Source organism: Pelophylax lessonae (assembly GCF_965119305.1).
Source record: "Pelophylax lessonae genome assembly, chromosome: 1".
Classification (NCBI taxonomy): domain Eukaryota; kingdom Metazoa; phylum Chordata; class Amphibia; order Anura; family Ranidae; genus Pelophylax; species Pelophylax lessonae.
In genome coordinates this window covers 669,896,949-669,921,568 of record NC_138768.1, presented here as the reverse complement: position 1 = coordinate 669,921,568, position 24,620 = coordinate 669,896,949, and the positions used below count along the sequence as shown (strand labels likewise).

Below are 24,620 nucleotides of genomic sequence, written 5' to 3'. Positions count from 1 at the left end.
CAGGTTTGGCCAGATGGCACACGGATTCATACACATGGATGAAAGATCCTTAAAATGAGTGTCATGCCCAGGCTGCTTTATCTCTTTCAAACATTGCCTATAAATGATCCCACCACGTTTCTAAAATTCATTCCTGGTGCTTTCATTAAATTTGTCTGGGTGAATACACATTCGTGCCTCTCTCATTCATATCTGGCCTGGTCTAAACGGAGTCTATAGATTCCTATAAAATTATTTAGTACCTACACCACAGAGACTTATGGGAATATATGGGAAACCTGGTGGAAAATTAGCTTTTTAGAGATATATAAAACCACCCCCAATTTCCATTTCCCCTAATTTTTAGTTAACCTATATGCAAATAAAGGTATTTTATTTTCATTTTCAATGAATATACTTTTTAATGCTTTCATATTTACCTATTGATAGTGTTTATTATATGTTTGCAATGTCATTTTTAGGTTTGTAATTTTTTGTGAATATATATTATGTGGTGGGAACATTAATAGGTCTTTCAGGTTCGGTGACACCTCCGGGACATCCTTTATTAAACCAGTAACAACAGGGCCACATATATTAAACATTGGCATATCCCATAATGATTTTAAACATCTAAAGCCGAATTGGTCTATTTGAAATCATTCAAGTTAAAGCAGAGTTCCAGCCCCCCACCAAATACTGTAGCTGCTGACTTTTAATATTAGGACACCTACCTGTCCAGGGATCCTGTGATGTCGGCATCCTAGCCGATTTTTAAATTGGCTCTCGGGTGCTGCCGCTGCCACTACTTGTAAGGGAAACCGGCAGTGAAGCTGTCGCCTTCACAGCCTGTTCCATGCTGTGCTTTGTGAATGGCCCGGCAGGGAAGGAGGAGGGGGCCGAACTTCCGGGGGACCTCGCTGCTGTCAAAAACAGGTTCCCGCTCCCCCCCCCCCCGAAATGTGCTAAATGTGGCAGCAGAAGGGGGGGGGAAGCAAACAAGCAGAGCTTCCCCTTTTGGGTGGAGCTCTGCTTGAAGGGGAGAAATGTGTGTGTGTGTATATATATATATATATACAATTAGTAGGACACTAGGCAGGAAAAATCTTTACCACGCCTATGGGCAGCAGTCCCTGCAGGCATACACCCGCTCACTCTTCTATAGGATTCAGTTTGTTTCTGCCTAGTTTAGGAGTAGGACCTAGTTCCCGACTGGGACTTCGGTCTTAGCTTGTCTTTTTATTTTATAGGGAACCTTTGTTAAAAAATTAAATTTTTTTTAGCTAGTTATGTTCTTGAGAGAACTGCAATCAACAGCCGGACTCGGTTTCGGACTGGATATCCTAGATTCTTAAGGTCTCCCAGCCCAGCCAGCGAGGGTGTGCAGATTATAGCCCAGCGCTAGGCCTCACCACAACAGAGCCCCAATGGATGGGATGGCCGCGAATAAAACACCTCGCCGGGACGCACTGGACCTGGTTTGGCCTGAGTTGCAGCGTACCCCTTGGCTGTTAGCACCCCCACCCCGAGTGGAGAGGTAGTCTGTCTGGAGTGGCGCCCACCCTGTGTCGTTGGTATGATGAGTAGTGTCCCCCATAGCTCTGGCGGTCTTGGGGCTGATTCTGAGGTAGATATGGCCGCCGCGGATGCATGACACCCTGAGGGTTCTGCATTATCGCACTCAGATGGGGAGGGCGACGTATCCTCGTCTGCAGCCACGCGGAAAAGCATGCTGGTGGAGGCACTTATAGTGTCAGTGCGGGAAACTTTAAAAATGGCTGATGATTCTGCAGCATCAGGGAACCATCCGGTCTCCAGACTGAACAAATCTACTGTGGTCCCTTTGGAGGAGCCCCGGTCTTTACAGGCCCTGTGAATAGAAGGATATCTTTGATCACTCTGGTGTCCCAGACCATAACGGAATGGGCAAAGTTACTAAAAAGTGACCTAGAAACAGTACAGCTCCCTCCGGGCCTGGCAGAGCTAATGGACCAAATGGTCCAAGCCCTACTATTTATATGTGATGCCTCGCTAGATGCGGCCCCTCTTGTAGCCAGAGTATCTGTGGTGGGGGTAGCTATTAGACGCATGGTGTGGCTAAAAAGCTGGCCTGCGGATCAAGCTTCAAAAAAGGCTCTATCAGAGCTCCCCTTTACGGGGGACCGTTTGTTTGGATCCTCATTGGATGAACTGATAAATGGTCTTACAGGTGGGAAGAGTACTCTTCTTCCTCAATCCTCCAAGGGCAAGTCACCACGGAATAGAGGGGGCCTTATTTTACAGCCCACAGGCGGCTCTTTCGTGCCTCCGGCACGCAGGAGAAAGGATCTAAGCCATTTAGGTCTTCTGGGGGTTCCAAGAAGACCTGGTTGGGTAAGCCGAGAGCAGGCCAATCCAGATCTACAGGGAAATCCCTGTCTGTATGAAGGGACGCACTCACCCGTAACTGGGGTGGGGGGGACGTCTTCGCTTCTTTCCGGAACCATGGACTTCCATGATTCAGGACAAATGGGTTCACTAACTGATCCAATCGGGTTACAAGATCGAATTCAAGTCTCGACCGTCGGACAGATTCTGCCCGTCCAATCTACGTCTATCTCCAGACCAGTTAAGGGATCTACGAGAGGCGGTACAAGATCTGCTGTCGCAAGGGGTGATTGTGCCGGTTTCCTCTCAGGAATGCTTTCACTGATCCCAGGAAAGAAGGCAAAGTGCGTCCAATCCTTGACCTCAAGGCCCTAAATTTCTTTGTGCGGGTACAGAAGTTTTGAATGGAGTCCATGCCCACGGTAGTGGCGTCCCTACACTAAGGAGACTTTTTGGCCTCCATTGATATCAAGGATGCATATCTGCACATCCCTATTTACGATGAACACCAGCCCTTTCTCGCTTTGCTGTAGGAGAGGAGCATTCTCAATTTGTGGCGTTACCTTTTGATCTCGCCTCCGCTCCTAGGGTCTTCATCAAAGTGTTGGCTCCGGTATTGGCATTACTGTGACAAGAGTACTGTGCAAGAGTTCGGTTGGAACATCAATTTAAAAAAAAATCTGCCATCTTTAAAACTGGATTATCTGGGCTTGACTCTGGACTTAGCTTGGGCGAGAGTGTTTCTTCCCCCAGAAAAGCTGCAAAAGTTGCAGAGGGCGATTCATTTGCTGTTATCCAGCAACCTGTCCTCTCTGTGGACCTGCAGGCGAGCCTTAGGTCTGATGGTGTCGACCTTCGAGGCGGTTCCGTTTGCTCAGTTCCACACGAGACCCTTACAAAGGGAGATTCTTGTCAAGTGGAACAAAGTTCCAAAATCCTTGGACACTATGATTCGGTTGAGTCACAGCACAAAGTGTGCTCTTCTGTGGTGGCTTCGCTCGTTGGCTCTATGCCAGGGCAAGTCCTTCCTCCCATTGTATTGGACTGTGGTAACCGGCTGGGGAGGAGTGCTTGGGAAGCAGTGTGTCCAGGGGTCCTGGACCGTGGAGGAATCCAGACTACCAAACAATATTCTGGAACTCAGAGCGATAAAGCTTTGCCTGCGTCACTGGACAAATCATCTGCAGGGTTGCCCAGTTCAGATTCAATTGGACAATGCCACGGCCGTGGCTTACATCAATCATCAAGAGTGCACCAAGAGTGGCTTGGCAGCCCGGGAGGTGGCCGAGATCCTTAAATGGGCAGAAAATTTTGTTCCAGCTCTTTCTGCCATGCATATCCCAGGAGTGGAGAACTGGCATGCAGATTACCTGAGTCATCAGGTGTTGGATCAGGGGGAATGGTCCCTGCACCCAGAGGTGTTTCACCTGCTGTGTGTCAGGTGGGGGACACCCGATGTCGACCTGTTAGCCTCTTGGCTCAGCAAGAAGGTACAGAGTTTGTAGCCAGGTCTCGGGATCCTCTGTCAGATGCCACAGACGCACTGGTGGCTCCTTAGTGTCGATATCGGCTGATCTATGCGTTCCCTCCGCTGAAACTCCTGCCGAGCATTTTGCGCAGAATAGAGGTGGAATAGATTCCGGTCATTCTGGTGGCCCCAGACTGGTCTCGCCGGTCTTGGTATGCAGATTTGGTAAGGTTGATCGCCGATGCTCCTTGGAGACTTCCTCTCAGGGAAGATCTGCTGTCTCAAGGGCCGATCTTCCATCCTGCTTTAGAGTCGCTGGCTTTAACGGCATGGCTGTTGAAAGCCAGGTTTTGAGGGACAGGGGTCTTTCTGACTCAGTGATTCCTACACCGTTGAAGGCTAAAAAATCTACCTCCCAGGAAGATCTATCATCGTACGTGGAAATGGTACATCTCATGGTGTGAATGGCTGAAGATGCATCCTTGCCTTTTTTCGGTGGCTAGGATTTTGATCTTTCTCCAAAGAGGGGTTGAACAGCGGTTGGCCTTGGGTACTATTATAGGCCAAGTGTCAGCTTTGGCTGTGTTTTTCCAATGCCCTTTAGATACGCATGCTTTGATTCGCACTTTTATTCAAGGGTTCTCCATATGGCTCCTCCTATACGATCCCCGTTACTTCCGTGGGATCTTAACTTGGTACTGTCTGTTCTTCAAAAACCTCCTTTTGAGAACATTAGGGAGATTCCTCTGCTTACACTGTCACAGAAGGTAGCCTTTTTGGTAGCTATTACCTCTGCTCGCAGAGTATCTGAATTAGCGGCGCTATTCTGCCGTTCACCTTATCTGGTGGTCCACAGAGATAAGGTGGTACTTTGACCTAATGTCAATGAACTTCAGAGAAAATGATTTTTACGTTGTCAAAAATCCATTTTTTTTTTTTTCTGTGGTTTACAGAGCACCTGTCACTTTAAATTATTAAATCAATTAAATGAGGATTGGTTCTATATATATTTTTGGACATACACCTAAGCACTTTTGCACTTGTTATGAACTTGACAATTTCTTTGTTTTATTAATATCAACTGTCAGTATCATTTTATATATTTTTTTTTCTGCTTGCACATATGAAACATTGGTTGTCAGTTTATGCAGTTTGGAGCACTAGGCACTTTTTAGTGTTCATGTGATTTCCTACACACTTACTATTGAAAGGGATCTACACATCTGTTTATAACATACCCAATAGAGCAGCGCCACATTCACTCCTTCCTATTCATCAAGCTGTCACAAGGATGTTTACATGTGAACAAAAAAAAAAAATTAAAGCAACAGTGTAAAAACAAAAAATAAATGAATTAATAATTAAAAAAAAAAAAGTGAAGTGCCCCTGTCCCCACACGCTCACACGCAAAGATGAGTGCGTGCTTCTGTCCTTCATGCGCGCAAACAGTGATCATATCACACATGTGAGATATTACCACGAACATCAGGTCATGGGCAATAATTCTAGCATGAGGCGGCCTCTGTAAATCCACAATGTTGTTGCCGTTGCACAGGCCTGCGTAATTTTAAAGTGTGATATGTTTGGTATCTATTTACTCGTGTAACATCATCTTTTTTATTCTCAAGTATAATAGCATTACATGGGTTTTTTCGTATTTTTTCTCAAAAAATTGCGTTTGAAAAGCCGCTGTGCAAATGCATAAAATGACAAAAAAATTGCAAGATCCACCAATTTATTCTCTAGGGTCTCTGCTTTATAAAAAATGTGTGTATATATATATAGATATATATACAGTATCTCACAAAAGTGAGTACACCCCTCACATTTTTGTAAATATTTTATTATATCTTTTCATGTGACAACCGTGAAGAAATTACACTTTGCTACAATGTAAACTAGTGAGTGTACAGCTTGTATAACAGTGTAAATGTGCTACCCCCTCAAAAAAACTAAATACACAGCCATTAATGTTTAAACCAACAAAAGTGAGTACATCCCTAAGTTAAAATGTCCAAATTGGGCCCAATTAGCCATTTTCCCTCCCCGTCGTCATGTGACTCGTTAGTGTTACAAGGTCTCAGGTGTGAATGGGGAGCAGGTGTGTTAAATTTGGTTTTATCGCTTTCACTCTCTCATACTGGTCACTGGAAGTTCAACATGGCACCTCATGAACTCTCTGAGGATCTGAAAAAAAAAATTGCTGCTCTACATAAAGATGGCCTAGGCTATAAGAAGATTTCCAAGACCCTGAAACTGAGCTGCAGCCCAGTGGCTGCATTGGGAAATAGAAGTATGAGTGCTGCCAGCATTGCTGCAGAGGTTAAAGGGGAGGGGGTTCAGCCTGTCAGTGCTCAGACCATACACTGCATCAAATTGGTCTGTATAGCTGTCGTCCCAGAAAGAAGCCTCTTCTAAAGATGATGCACAAGAGAGCTCGCAAACAGTTTGCTTAAGACAAGCAGACTAAGGACATGGGATTACTGGAACCATGTCCTGTGGTCTGATGAGACCAAGATAAACTTATTTGGTTCAGATGGTGTCAAGTGTGTGTGGCGGCAACCAGGTGAGGAGTACAAAGACAAGTGTGTCCTGCCTACAATCAAAGTGTCATAGTCTGGGGCTGCATGAGTGCTGCCGGCACTGAGCAGCTACAGTTCATTGAGGGAACCATGAATGCCAACATGTACTGTGACATACTGAAGCAGAGCATGATCCCTTCCCTTCCGAATCTGGGCCGCAGGGCAGTATTTCTCTTGACACTGGGCCCAATTTGGGCATTTTAACTTAGGGGTGTACTCCCTTCTGTTGCTAGCGATTTAGACATTAATGGCTGTGTGTTGAGTTATTTTGAGGGGACAGCAAATTTACATGAAAAGATATAAAAAAAATAATCACAAAAATGTGAGGGGTGTACTCACGTTTGTGAGATACTGTGTGTGTGTGTGTGTATATATATATATATATATATATATATATATATATATATATATATAATATATAATGTTTGGGGTTCTAGGTAATTTTTTAGCAGAAAATACTGATTGTTACAGGTAAACAAAACGTGCCAGAAAAGGCTAAGGCTCCATTCACACCTGGGCGTTTTTGAGTGTTTTTCAGCTCCAAAAACGCTCCAAAACGCCCAACAAGTAAAACCCCATTCATTTAAATGGCCCCTGTTCACATCTGAGCGTTTTGCAAAACGCCTGTAGCTGAAAAAAGTACATGAGCTTCTTTTTGGGCTGATTACCAACGTTTTTGATAGATGTCAATGCCTGCCTCCAAAAACGCCTGAAAAAATTGCGGTAAAAATCGCAGTAAAAAAACGCGGTAAAATGCTACACTCAAGTGTGAATGCAGCCTTAGTCTGGAAGTGGATAAGCATCTTTCTCTACAGGGTATTTAGAATAGGATTTAGAAGTAAGGTTGGGAGTAGGTTTTAAGCTTAGTAACAGCCCGGACTTCCTTTACATACATTTTTTTTTTGAACATTTTATTGAAAAAGTATAAAAGGAACAGTGACGAGCAGTAGCAAGGTGGCAAGGCCAACTGATACAGAGTAAAATAACATAGCGAAACAGAGAGCAACATAAACTCTACCCATATACCGGAATCCTTAGTATACAGAGGTTAAACAAGAGATGTCATAGTAGAACAAGGCGTAATATATATGATCGACACCTAGGTACAGTACATGGATGTGCCGATGCAGCACGGGCAGGTGCCCTAGCTACATGAGCCAAAACAAGTATGCTGTAGGTCTAAGTGCTCTAACAGCCCGGACTTCCACTTTAATATATGAAATTTGTTAAATGTAACCAGTGAAAGTACCTTAATTTGTTTTGATATCAGTCCTCTGTAATCTCCTGTACAGCAGCATATAGACAGGGAGAGTAAAGGCCAGCACTAAATGCCAGTAAGGCTGTACTGCAGTGCATATATGCCAGCAGTTTACATGTTGACTGGAGAAGAAAGCAGTGTTGCTTCTCCTTTTCTGTGTGGTCTGGAGATGTGTACTTGATCAAGCAATGCTGACACTGCACTGGAGAACCAGGATCTGGCTGTGCTCATTGGACTATCCAATCGCAGAATACAAAATACAAAAACTTTTCTTAGATAACCCCGTTCACATAAATTTAGTTCACTTTTTTTACTTTGTTGTTCGCTGCTTGCCAACATTAACGATAATATAAATAAATTATCTAGCTACTAAAACTATTCAATATATTACCTTTTTAAAAAATCAACTACCATTATTTTTCATCACTACATTTTGTTGTAGGTAATATGTCCAGTGTATATGTGTGCTCCATTTACCTCAGCAGCACAGTTTTTTATTTGCTTTTTGAGTTTTCGCATTGCTTGATTTTTCAGTTTTCATGTCTCATATTTGTCATATTTAATTTAGAATTCTGAAGTTAGTTTGACAGCATGGGCATTAAACTGTCTGAGAATCTTGTCAGTCTTCTAGCTTTTCAGTAATATACACAGATTGTTAATTTTCTTGTATGTTATGTACATTTTAGACAAAGTAAGTTGGGAATATTACATTTAGGCACAAACCCATCAGTAGCTCCCTGTTTTAATGTATATAGTGTGTATCCTGATTATTTTTTAGCAAAGCTTATATTTGTCTGTCTCTCTTGCCTTTTAAATGAGCCTGCCTAATGTTTTAACACTCATAAAATGCCATGGTAGTGGCACATTTAGTAGCAATGTAGTGTTTTAAAAGTTGACCTTATATTTATCAAGTTTATTATGTTGGTGAATTCATTACTGCAACCTCCCAGTAAAAGTTTAGATCCTCTTTGGTTGTTTTCAAACCGGCTTCTTCTTGTTTGCACAGCGATGAAAAAAGGAATTTAGGCAGGCAACAGCGCAGCACTTAGGATATTAGGATTGCGGAAGAATCACTCAGTAATGAAGACTCAGTGTGCTTTGGCACACTTTACCCCTATCCAATGCCCTACAGTGTTAGCAACCTAAGAAGAGGTAAGGACATTTAATGGTGCGATAGGGATGGATAGATATGCTGACATGCAGATAGTAAGTTCAGGAAGGTGTAGATTGATACAAGGACATATACTGGAAACCTATGGTGCCTACTTTTTTATGAGAATATTAGTTTTCATACGGTTTGGTTATTATAGGTTTATTATAACATTTTTATACCTATAAATGTGGTTGTAATTGCCTTCAAAGCAACTCTGTTGTGTGTTGAAAATAAAAGAATAAGCTTCATACTTCCCTTTTCTGTGGACGGTGTGTTGAATGAAACTTTGCTGATTCAAAGAGTTCCAGGTTATTATCTAAAACTCCTGGGTACAGGAAACAATGGTGACGAAGGGGTTGGCAAGAGGAACCACAACAACTAGCAGGGGATATGCAAGCCAACAAACATGGAACTAAATTTTCTCTTCCATTCATTGATGAACACAGCTCTTCATCTTCTTCACTACGTGGGTTATGCTGCCTCCTACCGAGGTAGGACACTAGGCAGGAAAGAACTTGACTACGCCTATGGGGCAGTCCCAGGGGGGTATACTCCCACTCTCTGCCTAGTCAGGAGTAAGGACCTAGTTCCTTGCTGGGATATCTGGTCCTGGCAATTTACCTATTTTTAAATGGAAGTTTTTCCTCTTTTTCTTTCTTTGTTCCTGTGAGAATCTACAATCAACTGCTAGACTGGGCGACGGACTGGGTGACGGACTGAATAACCTAGATCCAGAGGGTCCCCCCAGTCTGGCTAGCGCGCACAGACCTCAGCTCTGTGCTAGGTGGGCTGCGACATAGCCTCACTGGATGGGGGCTGGCCTGCGAGTTAAACGTCTCGTGAGGTTTCATACGACCTGGCTTTGGCCTGAGTCGCAGCAATCCTCCTGGCCGACAGCACCCACATTCCTATGGAGTGGTGGTCTGTCCGTAACGCCCACCTGGTTCCTGTTTTGGTAAGTAGTTTTCCCTCATCTACCTCTGGAGGATTTTTGGGGCGGATTTGGGCCCCTCCCTGGGATAGTCAGACCCCGGGTTCCCCTCCTTTCAATGCAGTGCCCCCCCTTTTCTCGGTGGTCCTCTGTGGCCTTGTTAACCCCCCTCTGCCCACACCCCCTCCCCCCCCACCATGGGGTTGACCTAGCTTTTTAGGTTTGTCTGGTGTGTCAAGCTGGTGATGGGGGTTGGGGGGAGCACCTGCCAGGGCCCCCCTTCCTTTTGGGATAGTTTTCAAGCTCTGCCCCCCCCCCGGGAGCTACGTAGTGCCACGCGGGGCCCCCATTTTCTTGTAATCTTTTGTGCTACAGATCGGGGGCCATGTTTGTGTAACCTCGGAGGCCATTTTCTTGTGGTTTCCTATTGAAAATAGTGGTGGCCATGTTTTTGAATCCAGAGGGGCAGTGATTCGGCACTGGGAGCCTTTCCTTAGCCCCTAGTGCTGACTCCTGGACCTTTCCTTTCCTGATCCTGGCATAATGTGCATTAACTTGAGGCTGTGAGTGCCTGATCGGTGGTGGTGAGTTTTTTTGTGGGGTTTTCGCGCCCTCTCTCTGCTGTAGCAGCGGTTATGCTCTGTGCGGGGCCTTGTGGTGTCACCAGTGCGGTGGGGTGTCCCTTGCAGTCTTATACACCTTTTTTGTGTGGGTTCCACTAATGGAGTCCCTAGAGCACATCTCCCCACCTGATCCCCTCTCGGAGGCTGTCAGACCCTCCGGGCTCCAACAACTGACTGCACTAACGGCGGTCCTGAAGTCCTTGGTGTCCAAGGTGGATTTGGTCGTGGGAAAATGGGCTAGCAAAAAGCGTCTCCCGCCTTTACCTGCTTCCTCTGTCTCATCAGATCCTGAATCTGATTCGGCCGCTGCGGATGCGAGTTACCCTTTGGGGTCTGCGTCCACGCACCCTGCGTGCTCAGATTGGGAAGATGATTCCCCTGCTTCTCTAGCCGCGCATTAAAAGGCACTAGTGGATGCACTGATTGTGTCAGTGTGGGAAACCTTTAAGATGGAGGATGCGACTAACGCAGCATCGGAGGCGCAGGTCACTTTTGGCACCCACAGGTCCTCCAAGGCGGCGAAGGTGTCCCCCTTTCCTGCTTTTTGACAATATTGTCAAAAAACAGTGGGGGCGCCCAAAATGCACTTTTGCAATCCCTAAGCGTTTTACAATGCAGTACCCTTATGAGGATTCCCTCCTTAAGTGCCGGTTCACACTTCCGCGTTTGCGGAGATCGCATGTAATTTGGAGCGCACTGCTCCTAATTACATGCAATCTGATGTGCGGATGCGAGTTCAGCCATACACTTTGTATGGCTGAATTCGCACTGTATCCGCACCAAACACGCACATGAGGCTTTTTTTGAGCCGCAGTAGAATCGGATCGCATAGTGGTTCACACTTGTGCGATCGGATTCTGTGCGTACTTGCAGATCGCACTGCGATATGCGATCGCAACTGGGGGTGTCGTTAACTTTTAATTGACACCCCCTGCGTATCGCATATGGCAGTGTGAACTGCCAGATGTGCGGATGCGATGCGGAAACACGCTGCATATTCGCAGCATTCCCGCATCGCAGAAGTGTGAACCGGCACTAAAGGGTAACTCGACTTTCGTGGGGAAAAAAAAATAGTAAATAAAGAAAAAAACAATATAGCTTATACAGAGTGAGGAGAGAAGTAGAGCAGATAACCGGTGTTCCGTGAGAATTACCTACCCGTGAGAAAAACCTACCCCTCGTCACTTCCGGTACTCCGCACTGTATGTAATGCAGCGGGTACATTAAAACAGCTGTGCTGAAATACGAGTGATCTCCGCTCCTGTCCCGGTCACTTCCCTGCTCTCGGATAGTAAATATAAAAGCGGCGGCGGCTGTATGAAAACATAAATCACTGAGCCGTAAGCCGCTTTTATATTTACTTGCCGAGAGCAGGGAAGTGACCGGGACAGGTGCGGGGATGACTCGTATGTCAGCACAGCTGTTTTAGGTAAGTGCCGCGTCGGTAGGTTTTTTTCACGGTACACCGTGATCGTTTTATACTAGTGCGCATGCGCACTAGTAAGCTCCTCTGTTCTGCCATTAGGTATCCGGCGCTCTGAGCATGCGCACTGCTGCGCTGCTCAGATGCTTCTGGCCGGAAGTGACGAGGGGTAGGTAATTCTCACAGGGTAGGTAATTCTCACGGAACAGGCTTGTGTTAAAGGGACATCGACACTGATATTTAGGGCACTGATTATCAGTGCAGTGCCAACAGTGCCGCCAATCAGTGCCCATCAGTGCAGCCTCATCAGCACACATCAGTGAAGGAGAAAAATTACCTGTTTGCAAAATTTTATAAAATTATAAATAAAATAATTAAAAATAAAATTTATTTTTTTCTAATTTTTTGTTCTTATTTTTGTTTGTTTAGCAAAAAATTAAAAACCCAGTGGTAAGTAACTACTTGGCGCCCGGGCTACAGCTGTAAGACGGCTACAGCGCAGGCCTAAAATGCCGGGAGGACATACATAGACGTCTTCCCATACTCGTGCTGCCTGCGTGCCACACTGTGTGATCACCGAGTCTTTGGGATTAGGCTGATTATAGATCAGATAAAGGGCCAATCACAGAGGGCCCTTTACCACATGATCAGCTGTCAGCCAATGACCGCTGATCACGGAAGTAAACAGAAGCCAGTTATCTGCTTTTTCCTCACGCTGTCAGCATGAGGAAACCAGCTTCTGTTAGAGGGACATCGGTCCTGCACAGTGCACTTCAATGCCCACCAGTGCTGCCAATCGGTGCCTTATCATCAGTGTAATTTATCAGTGCGACCTATTAGTGCCTCCCATCAGTGCAATCTCACCAGTGCCAACGATCAATGCCCATCATGGCAGCCTATCAGTGCCGCCTCATCAGCATACATCAGTGAAGGAGAAAAATTACCAGTTTTCAAAATTTTATACCAAAATATGAAAAACATTTATTTTTTTATTTTAACTTTTTTTTTTTTTTTTTAGCAAAAAATAGAAAACCCAGTGGTGATTAAATACGACCAAAAGAAATCTCTATTTGTGTGATAAAAATTTCATAGGGGTACAGTGTTCCATGACTACGCAATTGTCAGTCAAAGTGTGAGAGCGCTGAAAGCTGAAAATTGGCCTGGGCAGGAAGGGGGTATAAGCAAGGGTGTAAGCAAGTGGTAAATACTATCAAAAGAAAGCTCTATGTGTGTGAAAAAAATGATAAAAATTTCAAATAATGTTGCATGACAGCGCAATTGTCATTCAAAGTGCGACAGCGCGGAAAGCTGAAAATTGGCCTAGGCAGGAAGGGGTGAGAGTGGCCAGTAGGCAAGTGGTTAATATAAAATATGTATATTATTCCCCTTCCACCCTTCATATAGCTTCATCTCTGATTCCCATTAAAATACCCTGTATATCCTACTTCTGGATAAATTTATTATTATATTGCTTTTAACATTACATTTTAAAATTAATGTAATTTCTGTACAGAAACCACATACACTGTCTGAAATTTTGTTTGATCAAGAAAAGTCTTCACTTCTGCTCCTTCAAATTTTCCCATCACTGTAGTAGAAAACAGACGTTGATTTGAGGCCACTAACAATTAGAAAATCGAATGAACGCTCTTAAAAGGAAAAATTAGTTTGTGTATGGCCAGCAAACGTGACAGCAGGTGAAGGTAGCTTGTATGTAGCTACCCGCCTATGACAAGGGAGTCTGTCATGCATTTTATAATATTACAATCCTGTCTGAAAATCTGACAAACAGCATTTTAGGTCTTTTTATTTATTTTTTATTTTTTTCTTGTTTTAATTTTGATGATATGTACCAGCTTAAGTGCCATTTCACATTGGTGCGATGCAGGGGCCCTACAAATCCACTGCGGGTTTCCGCATCGCACTGGACTCGCAGGCACTTCACACTGCCATATGTGAACTGCTGGGAGTGTCTATACAAAGTTAATGACACCCCCTGATTAGTTCGCATATCACATTGTGAACTTTCAATTTGGACAGGATTCGGATCGCATAGGTGTGAACACCCATGTGGATCCGATTCTGGTGCGGACCAGAAAAAGGATCCTGCACGACTTTAGTTCGAATGGGATGCGAATTCAGCCATTTAATCTGTATGGCTGAATTTGCATCGCACAGACATCACATGTGATTTGCAGAGCAGTGCGGTGCGAATCACATGCGATGTCTTGCATCACTATAGTGTGAACCGGCACTCAACCTCCAGTAGTATATACATCTCTTCTGTCTGTTATTCTCAGAGTGGATTAGATATTTTGTTCCCTAACCACATAGCTGGTTATTTATATTGATCACTGCATATAAATATTCACGAATAAATAATAAACAATAATTTGATTATAAAAATAATCGTTAGTTGCAGCCCTACTCTGTACTTTGCTACATTCATCTTTCCTTCAAACCTGACCAGTCTTCCATTCTCTACTGCTGAAAAACCCCCACAGCATGATGCTGCCACCACCATGCTTCACCATTGGGATGGTATTGGGCAGGTAAAGGGCAGTGCCTGGTGTCCTCCAGACATAATGTTTAGAATTTAGGCCAAACAGTTCAATCTTGGTTTTATCAGACCAGGGAATCTTGTTTCTCACATCCTTCGGGTACTTTTTTTGCAAACTCCAACTAGAGTGGCCATCTGGTTCTTGGTTACCTCTCTTACTAAGGCCCCTCTCCCCTGAATGCCCAGTTTGGCTGGTGGACCTGCACTTCCAAAAGTCCTGGTTGTGCCAAACTTCTTCCATTTGAGAAGTATGGACTAGGGATAGACAGATATGTTTTTTTTCAGGGCAGATACCGATATATTGGTCACAACGTATCGGTATCGGCTGATATTCTGCACATTCAATCACACATCCAGTGAGTGACCAGTGCCCCCATCCAGTGCAGAGTGACCATTGCCCCCATCCAGTGCAGAGTGACCATTGCCCCCATCCAGTGCAGAGTGACCATTGCCCCCATCCAGTGCAGAGTGACCAGTTCCCCCATCCAGTGCAGAGTGACCAGTTCCCCCATCCAGTGCAGAGTGACCAGTGCCCCCATCCAGTGCACAGTGACCAGTGCCCCCATCCAGTGCAGAGTGTCCAGTGCAGAGTGACCAGTGCCCCCATCCAATGCAGAGTGACCAGTGCCCCCATCCATGCAGAGTGACCAGTGCCCCCATCAATGCAGAGTGACCAGTGCATGGGGATTAGAGCGCCGCCTGATTACACAGAGCAGGGTTCTTCTGCTTACCCAGCGCGGGCACTGTCATACGAAGTCCCGTCTCCTGGATCGGGAGGCGGGACTTCGTAAGCAAAATAACCCTGCTTTTTGTGTTATCAGGTGGTGCTCTAATCCCCACCCCCCCCCCTTCCCCTCCGGAGGCAGAAATATCGGTCATATCAGCCAAGTTTGTGGCCAATACCGATACTTCCAAAAAAGTGCCCTAAAAAAAGGTTCCTTGAGCAATGAGCAATTTCCGCCTCTCCGATACGTTCCCCTGACACCATTGATCTTTTTAGCTATCTGGAAGAAGGTAATTCTTCCCACTGTCAACAAGTGTAAGAAGCATTCATCCCACTGACCATCACACTAATGTATCATGATTTGTATAGTCCTTTTTAGCAGGGGTTCCCTGAGACCTAAAAATTATTTTAAGGGTACCTGTGTGTTAAAAAGGTTGAGAAAGGCTGCATTAGACATACAGACATACAGCAAAGGCATAACCGAGTACAGAAACAGTATGGTATTTTACCTGTGACGTACCTAAAATGTTCATAACTCAAGTTGTTAAAAGATGCCACCAGAAGAGTACTGTAGACTCAGAGGTAAAGAGAATTAATATTCCCCTGTTATATTCTTAGATCTGAAATGAGATCAATTAGAAGCTGCTCACTCCTCAGCATGAAAAGAGGTCATGTTTGCAAATGAAGGTCTTACTGGCTTGTGCTCACCTGTTTAACAAATGTTAGTATTGGCTAGACATCATATTTAATGTGGCTCCAGATGCTTTTAGAGTCACTGAAGCGTCTTCTTTTTGTTTCACATTCTGCTGCAATGTTTGTATTTTCCAATTAAGCTAAGTCCCACCGCTGTGGATAATAAAAAATGCTTCAGAGATTCCTACCATATCACCAGATTCACAGACATGACTTGTTCTCTTGTGTTTAACCACAAGCTATTTCCCATTTATTACACAGATTTAAAACAATGAAAAAGAAGTTATGTGTACAGAAGAAAAATGAAAATGTACATAATACTTTCTTGGAGACCATTCAAACATATTGATTTTATAAAGCTTGCCAAAGCAGATGTCATCGTAATCGATATTTAAATACAACAAATATTACTTTTGAAACGAATGTGCGACTTAAAGAGCTTTTTAGTTGTCCCGTGTTTCAGAAAAGCTGAATGTTTCTGAATTTGAACCGTATGTTCATTAAATCCTTTTTAATAATTTTATACTAGCAATTGGTGTGCACAGACAAGCGTATAAAACTAATATGCAAAAAAAAGTTATGCTAATATATTTTGTTTTCTTGTAATAACAGTAGTTAACGTTCAGGAGAAAAATGAGTGTCCCCAAGGCATACTTCAGATGACAGCAAAACAGCCTGAGAAATTGTACTCAGTAAAGTGTTAACGTAGGACACACTTCAAACATGAGGACCATTGATGCCATTGGCGAGCTTACATATTTTGGCCAAAATACAAACAAATACCTAATTTTGTTTTGTATTTTGGTCTTTTTGGGAGCATGTTTTAACCAACACCAGTATATGACATTACTCCCCAAATCTTCATGGACTGGGAAAAATTTTGCATTTCATTTGGTCCCAGAGTCTGGAGGAATAGTGGAGAGGCACAGAAGCCAAGTTGCATGAGGTCCAGTGTGAAGTTTCCACAGCCAGTGATGGTTTGGGGAGCCATGTCATCTGCTGGTGTTGGTCCACTGTGTTTTAAGTCCATAGTCAACGTAGCCCTCTACCAGGAAATTCTAGAGAAGTTCATGCTTCCCTCTGCTGACCAGCTTTATGGAGATGCTGATTTCATTTTCCAGCAGGACTTGGCACCTGCCCACACTGCCAAAAGTACCAATACCTGGTTTAATGATCGTGGTATTGTCAAGAGGAAAATGAGAGAGAGCAGACCCAACAACGCAAATGAGCTGAAAGCCACTATCAAAAGAACATTGGTTCTATAACACCTCAGCAGTGCCACAGGCTGATCGCCTCCATGCCACGCCGCATTGATGCAGTAATTCATGCAAAAGGAGCCCCGATCAAGTGTTGAGTGCATACTTTACTGTACTTTTCAGTAAGCCAAAATTTCTGTATTTAAAAATCCTTTTTTTTTTTAGTCTTATGTAATCTAATTTTCTGAGAGACTGAATTTTGGGTTTTCACTAGCTGTAAGCCATAATCATTAAAATAAAGAAATGCATGAAGTACACTATATTGTCAAAAGTATTGGGACACACATTAACTTTAATGGTATCCCAGCCTTAGTCTGTAGGGTCTAATATTGAGTTGGCTGACCCTTTGCAGCTATAACAGCTTCAACTCTTTAGGAGTGTGTCTATGGCAATGTTTGACCATTCTTCTAGAAGCGCATTTGTGAGAGGCACTGATGTTGGACAAGAAGATCTGGCTCGCGGTCTGTGCTCTAATTCATCCCAAAGGTGTTCTGTCGTGTTGGAGGTCAGAAATTTGTGCAGGCCAGTCAAGCTTCTCCACCCCAAACTCACTCGTCCATGTCTTTATGGACCTTGCTTTGTGCACTGGTGTGCAGTTATGTTTGAACAGGAAGGGGCCATCCCCAAACTGTTCTCACAAAGTTGGAATCATGAAATTGTCCCAAATGTCTTGGTATGCTGACGCCTTAGGAGTTCCCTTCAATGGCGCTAAGGGGCCAAGCTCAACCCCTGAAAAACAACCCCACACCAAAACCCCCCCCCCCCCACCACCAAATGATTTGGACCAGTGCACAAAGCAAGGTCCATTAAGACGTGGAGGAATTTGACTGGCCTGCACAGAGTTCTGACCTCAACCCGATAGAACACCATTGGGATGAATTAGAGCGGAGACTGCGAGCCAGGCCTTCTTGTCCAACATCCGTGTATGACCTCACAAATGAGCTTCTGGAAAGAATGGTCAAACATTCCCATAGACACACTCCTAAACCTTGTGGACAGCCTTCCCAAAAGAGTTAAAGCTGTTATAGCTGCAAATGGTGGGCCAACTCAATATTGAACCCTACAAACTAAGACTGGGATGCCATTAAATCTCATGTGCATGTAAAGGCAGGTGTCCCAATACTTTTGACAATATAGTGTATATCACTCTGTGTGTAACGCATCTATATCAAATATGAGTTTTACTTTTTGAATTAAATTGCTGAAATAAATCAACTTTTTGATATTCTAATTTCATGAGATGTATCTGTATATACAGTGGATATGCAAAAGGCTACACACCCCTGTTAAAATGTCAGGTTTATGTGATGTAACAAAATGAGACAATGATAAATCCTTTCAGAACTTTTTCCACCTTTAATGTGACCTATAAACTGTACAACTCAGTTGAACAACAAACTGCAATCTTTTAGGTGGAGAGAAGTAAAAATAAAAAACGAAAATATTATGGTTGCATAAGTGTGCACAACCTTAAACTAATACTTTGTTGAAGTATCTATTGGTTTTTTTAAAGCACTCAGTCTGTTTCGGTATGAGTCTATCAGCATTGCACATCTTGACTTGGCAATATTTGCCACTCTTCTTTGCAAAAACACTCCAAATCTGTCAGATTGCGAGGGCATCTCCTGTGCAAAGCCCTCTTCAGATCACCTCACAGATTTTCAATTGGATTCGGGTCTGGGCTCTGGCTGGGCCATTCCAAAACTTTAATCATCTTCTGGTGAAGCTATTCCTTTGTTGATTTGGATGTATGCTTTGGGTCGTTTCCATGCTGAAAGATGAAGTTCCTCTTCATGTTTTGCTTTCTAGCAGAAGCCTGAAGGTTTTGTGCCAATATTGACAGGTATTTGGAACTGTTCATAATTCCCTCTACCCTGACTAAGGCCCCTGTTCCAGCTGAAGAAAAACAGCCCCAATACATGATGCTGCCACCACCGTGCTTCACTGTGGGTATGGTGTTCTTTTGGTGATGTGCAGTGTTGTTTTTGCCCAAATCATATCTTTTGGAATTATGGCCAAAAAGTTCAACCTTGGGTTCATCAGATCATAACACATTTTCCCACATGCTTTTGGGAGACTTCAGATGTGTTTTTGCAAAATTTAGCCAGGCTTGGATGTTTTTTTTCGTAAGAAAAGGCTTTTGTCCTGCCGCTCTACCCCATAGCCCAGAAATATGAAGAATACGGGAGATTGTTGTCACGTACCACACAGCCAGTACCTGCCAGATTTTCCTGCAGCTACTTTAATATTGCTGTAGGCCTCTTGGCAGCCTCCCTGACCAGTTTGCTTCTCTGTTGTGCCATATTTTCTCCACTTGATGGCGACGGTCTTCTCTGTGTTCCATGGTATATCTAATGCCTTAGAAATTCTTTTGTACCCGTCTCCTGACTGATACCTTTTAACAATGAGAGCCCTCTGATGCTTTGGAAGCTCTCTGCGGACAATGGCTTTTGCTGTAGGTTGCGAATAAGAAAATGTCAGGAAAGACCTACTAGAACAGCTGAGCTTTTTTGGGGGGTTATTCGGAGGCACTCTAAATGATGGCAGGTGTGTACTGACTCCTATTTAACATGAGTTTGAATGCGATTGCTGAATTCTGAACACAGCTACATCCCCAGTTATAAGAGGGTGTGCACAGTAATGCAACCACAATATTTTAGTTTTTATTTTTGCTTCACCCCCCCTTAAAAGATTTCAGTTTGTTCTTCAATTGACTTGTACAGTTTATAGGTCACATTAAAGGTAGAAAAAGTTCTGAAATGATTTATTCTTGTCTCATTTTTTTACATCACAGAAAATGTAGACCCTTTATATCCACCGTAGAACCAATTCAGCAAAGATAAAGCAACTGTGTGGTGAATGTCCATCAATAGTAGGATCAGTCCTCTGTGAAAAAAAAAAAAAAAAATTAAAAACAAAGTCTTGGGAAGAAATAGTACAGATAGGATCCGACACCTTTCGAAGTGAAAATATGTTTCCCTAAGAGTGCTCAGAGGTCAGCCACCACATCCCAGTAAAGTTACCATTCACCAGAGACGATGGCTGCTTTTACAACAGCATACACTCCTATATCTTTAAGTCAAACATCCACTGGAAGCAAAAGGATTGCGCCCAATATCCTTGTCCAGGGGAACTTCTCAGTAGGGTCAAACTAGGGTAAATAAAGCTGCTAGGGAGCCAACATAATCCTCTACTAGTGTAGTATGTATGAGAATGCATATACATATAAAACCAAATTAAAATCACAAAACTTCTTACATAAAAAGCCGTTGCCAACTCGGGATGGTGTAGTGGCGTGATGTCAGCAGTAGTAACTCCTGCCCGATGCTTTTTATCCACTAGGATGTTATCAAGGGGTCCTTTTAGTGTCGACGTCCACCATGATTTTGTAGCTTCTCAAAAAACACGCCTTCTCAAGGCAATTAACATGGTAAATCCGAAAACCGGAAGTAATCATTCTGCCATGTTACTGTAGGTCCGGAAACCAGAAGTGATAATTCCACATATTTTGTTATGGATCAGAAAGCCAGAAATCTTAATTCCGCCATTTTCATGTAGACTTGATAAATAAAAATTTAAGGCGCTTGCACGGCCCACATGTAATAGGATGACACAGCAGTGTCTCTGAATAAAAAATTATAGTCACATCTGCCCAATTAGGACTTGTATAGTAAATATACTTTTCCTCATATAGAAGCATCAATTAATCCTGGCAAAGTAATCTGACCGCTATGAGAGAGCAAAGTCGATCCACTACTTACAGGTAAGTATATCCACAAAAAAGTTATATATTAAAAAACCATCAATGATATAAATAATGAACGAAACAAAAATAAAAAATTGACAGCAGATATCTATATATCTATAAATAACAATCTAAAATTAGTCATAGAATTTAAATAACTCTCAAATACAGTACATCCAGAGATATTAAAAATAATACCCGATATGCCCATGTGTCTTGAAAGGGAAGACGCCAAGACGAAATGGAGAAGGGAGTATGTCCAATATAATTACATTTATTAATCTAAAAAGTAAAAAATGAAAAAGATAATAGTGAAAAAAACAGGGATACAAGACACTAAGAGCCGAACATACACTGCCCATATATGCATATGTTTCATCAAAAGAATGGCGATATGGTTCTGAAAACTTTTAAAGGGGATCTCTGACTTAAACAAAGTATACTATGCTTAATGAACAACAGTCGAGATGGATAGATCAAAAAGGGTGGTTTCATCCTTCTGCATGTAAAGGAACGTGTAAATAAAACAAAAAAGGGGCCTATTTACTATCAATAAAGCAGTTAATGTCCTAATCTGTGTTGTGTTCATAGAGAGAATAAGTTCTAAGCTCCTATATCCAGCGCATTTCAAGCTTAGAGATCTCCCGAGTCATGTTACAGCCCCTCCAATGAGGTTTCAATTTGTCAATAACTAAATTTGATGTCCTTAGGGTTTCTCCCATGAACCCTCCTGAAATGGGTGAAAGGCTGTGGTTTTTAAAGCCGCGTTTGATGTTATAAACCTGCTCCATGAGATCGTCTCTCAGGTGTCTCGTGGTTCTAAATGAGTAATTTTTACACTGTCTCCCTGTATTGGATGATGTAAAGTCCACCATTTTTCTATGTCTTTGGCCATTAACTGTACAGATGACAAATGTATTATATTTTTTTTTCACTGTGAAAATAGGTCAGTTGGATATTTTTTATGTTATTTAAAAATTCATAAATTCATGTAGAGACTGTATACTTCCCCTCCAGATAAAGATGATATTGTCGATATACCTCTTGTAAAAGCCCAGAGCGGGCCAGTATTTATCAGACATCACCTCTTGCTGCCACATAGCCATAAATAAATTTGCTAAACTTGGTGCAAACTTCCCACCCATTGCTACACCTTTGGTTTGAATGAAAACTGGTTATCAAACCAAAAGTAATTATAGGACATAGCAAAATCGATTAACTTTAGAATAAACTCTTTCTGTGCTTGGGGAATGTTATCCATAGTGTATAGAAAAAACGTGATCCCCCTTATCCGGCGGTAATTAAATCCTTTCTGGCCAACATAACATTTATTCCCTTTTTAATTTTATGGTTCTCCTGTGCCTTTTTAACCACCATCTTTTCTATATCTCTCATTACCATTTCTCTAAAAACTGCAGTGTGAAATAAAAGTCAGCAGCTGCAAAAAGTGTAGCCCCTTACCTGTCCCAGCATCCAGCGGTGAGCTCGCCCCAGGCGGTCTCACCCACTGTCTTCTGTCCCTGGTGCCGGCATCTTCACTATGAGCACCCGGCTGTGACAGCTTGGGCTTCACAGCTGTCTGCCAACGGCGCATACGCGAGTCGCGCTTCGTTTCGTGGGTAGATCGATGCAGTCTTCTGGGACCTGTCAGTGTCCAAAAGACTGCAGGGGGAGGAAAGAGAACTTCCGCTGCCAAGCGCTGCAATGTGAAAAGCGCTGCACAAACTGTTGGCGCAATATAAATTCTGTATTATAATAATATTTATTTTGCTGAAGCCCAGAGCCACTAAGCAGAATTAAATCATAAACCGGAATTAAACCCATCAATTAACTGGTTTCAAAAAACAGTTCAATTCCTAGAATGCTGGGATTATTAACTGTTACATTTACTTGTGTTCTCAACCAAACTGTCAAATCATCAAATGGCTGGTGTCATAATTGATCACTTGTGCAGCACTGTGGCAGTTGCATATAAAACCGAAGCAGCTTTCTTGGCTGTAAAGGATAGGAGGGTTTAATTCCGCTTTAATGCTGTCATCAGATCGGCCTCTACAAATACATCAGTGCCTAAAAATGGAGAGCAAACTGAGCATGCGCAGAGCAGGGTAAAACAGTGGGTTACTAGATTTTAAACAGTATAGGCACTTATTTTTTATGCTTTACATAGCTATACCTGCAAAAGGGGCCAGCCTGAAGTGATCTAGCAGGACTTAGAGGAGCTCCAGGCTCCTTCAAAAAAAAATTTAAGTCAGCAGCTACAAATACTGTAGCTGCTGACTTTTAATATTAAGACACTTACCTGATCAGGAATCCAGTGGTGTCTTCAGCCAAACCAATTTTGCAATCAGCTTTTGGGTGCTGCTGTCGCCACCATCTCCACTAAGGGAAACCGGCAGTGAAGACTTGCGGCTTTACAGCCAGTTCCCTACCGCGCATGCGCAAAGCACGCTGCACTCTGTGAATGGGCTGGCTGCGGGGAAGGAGAGCCGAACTTTGAGCTGAGTTCACCGCAGTAGGAGCTGAAATCAGACAAGCAGAGCTTCCCCTTTTTTTACGCTTTTCATTTTATAACTTAAGTTCCACTTTAAGTTCTTTGAGGGATACACATATTGTGCTGGCTTGCTGTTTTGTAATTTGTTTTATTTTGATTTTATATCTTGAGACTGTGCTGGGCAACGCTGCCCAACGCAGCCCATCACATATGGTGTGAATGGGCCCTAAACACATAAAACATTAAGCCACATGTCATAAATATTACAAATTTACATAATCATTTTTGAAGCCTCATGAACACCTGTCAAAATGATGTCCCCTGCAGCAACCTGTGTTCAAATAGTTACATTTGCATTGCACTAAAATTGATCTGACATGTCATATGGCTGGCTTTACTGTTCCCCAAATCCCTCATTCTCATCAATGTAAATGTGCTACAAACTCACCACTGATGCCCCTTTTCCATTTACAGTGCGTTAAGATGTGATTAGAAAGCGTTACTAGCTGAGATGACAGTACAAGAATCCATGCAATAGAAAACCAACACAGAGGAGGCATCTTGAAAGAGTTTAGTAACTGAATGCAAATGCTTTTAAAATGCCTCATAAATGCACAAAAAACTGTCCTAACACAATAGGTGTGTTATTGTGCGCTCCAATGTCAGTGCACATTTGCACATATAATTGTGGCCTTGGGCTTACCATACACTATACAAATTTCCTTAGATTCACCTTCAACTATGTAGTGCAAGGGCCAGGGCAGCCATCAGAAATTGTGGGGCCCCTTACACAGCTTTATGGGCCATACACACTATAAGGCTACATTCACACCTGAGCGTAGTGTTTTCGCGCGTTTTTTACCGCGATTTTACCACAATATTTACCGCAATTTTTACCGCGATTTACAGGCGTTTTTACAGGCATTTTTTGCGCAGACGTTTTTAGATTGAATAGAGACCAATGGAAAATGCCTGTAATCTGCCCAAAAAGAAGCTCATGTACTTTTTTGAGCGTTGGGCGTTTTGCTCACAGCGTCAAAACGCTCAGATGTGAACAGGGGCCATTGAAATGAATAGGATTTGTCTTGTTGGGCATTTTGAGAGCTGATCCTAGAGCAGAAAAACTCCCCAAAAATGCCCCAAAACGCCTACATGTGAACGGAGCCTAAGATTTTCTGAAGACTTTTTCCTTTAGATTTACTAAAACCATATAATATGAGGTCAAACCTAAACACTTTCAATTTGTATGCAATCTGGCAGACCCTTGCACTACGTAGAAAAGGTAAATCTGAAGGAAATCTACCAACAAAATATTGGATAGTGTGTATCCAGCACTCAGCCCCCCCTCACGCGTTTACGCACTCAGC

At 43.1% G+C, this 24,620-nt stretch overlaps 1 protein-coding gene across 1 annotated transcript in view; it reads left to right on the top strand.

The window, feature by feature from the left end:
- Window positions 1-24,620, top strand: part of GATB (glutamyl-tRNA amidotransferase subunit B) — a 249,958-nt gene that overhangs the window by 126,042 nt on the left and 99,296 nt on the right. The window lies entirely within an intron of this gene.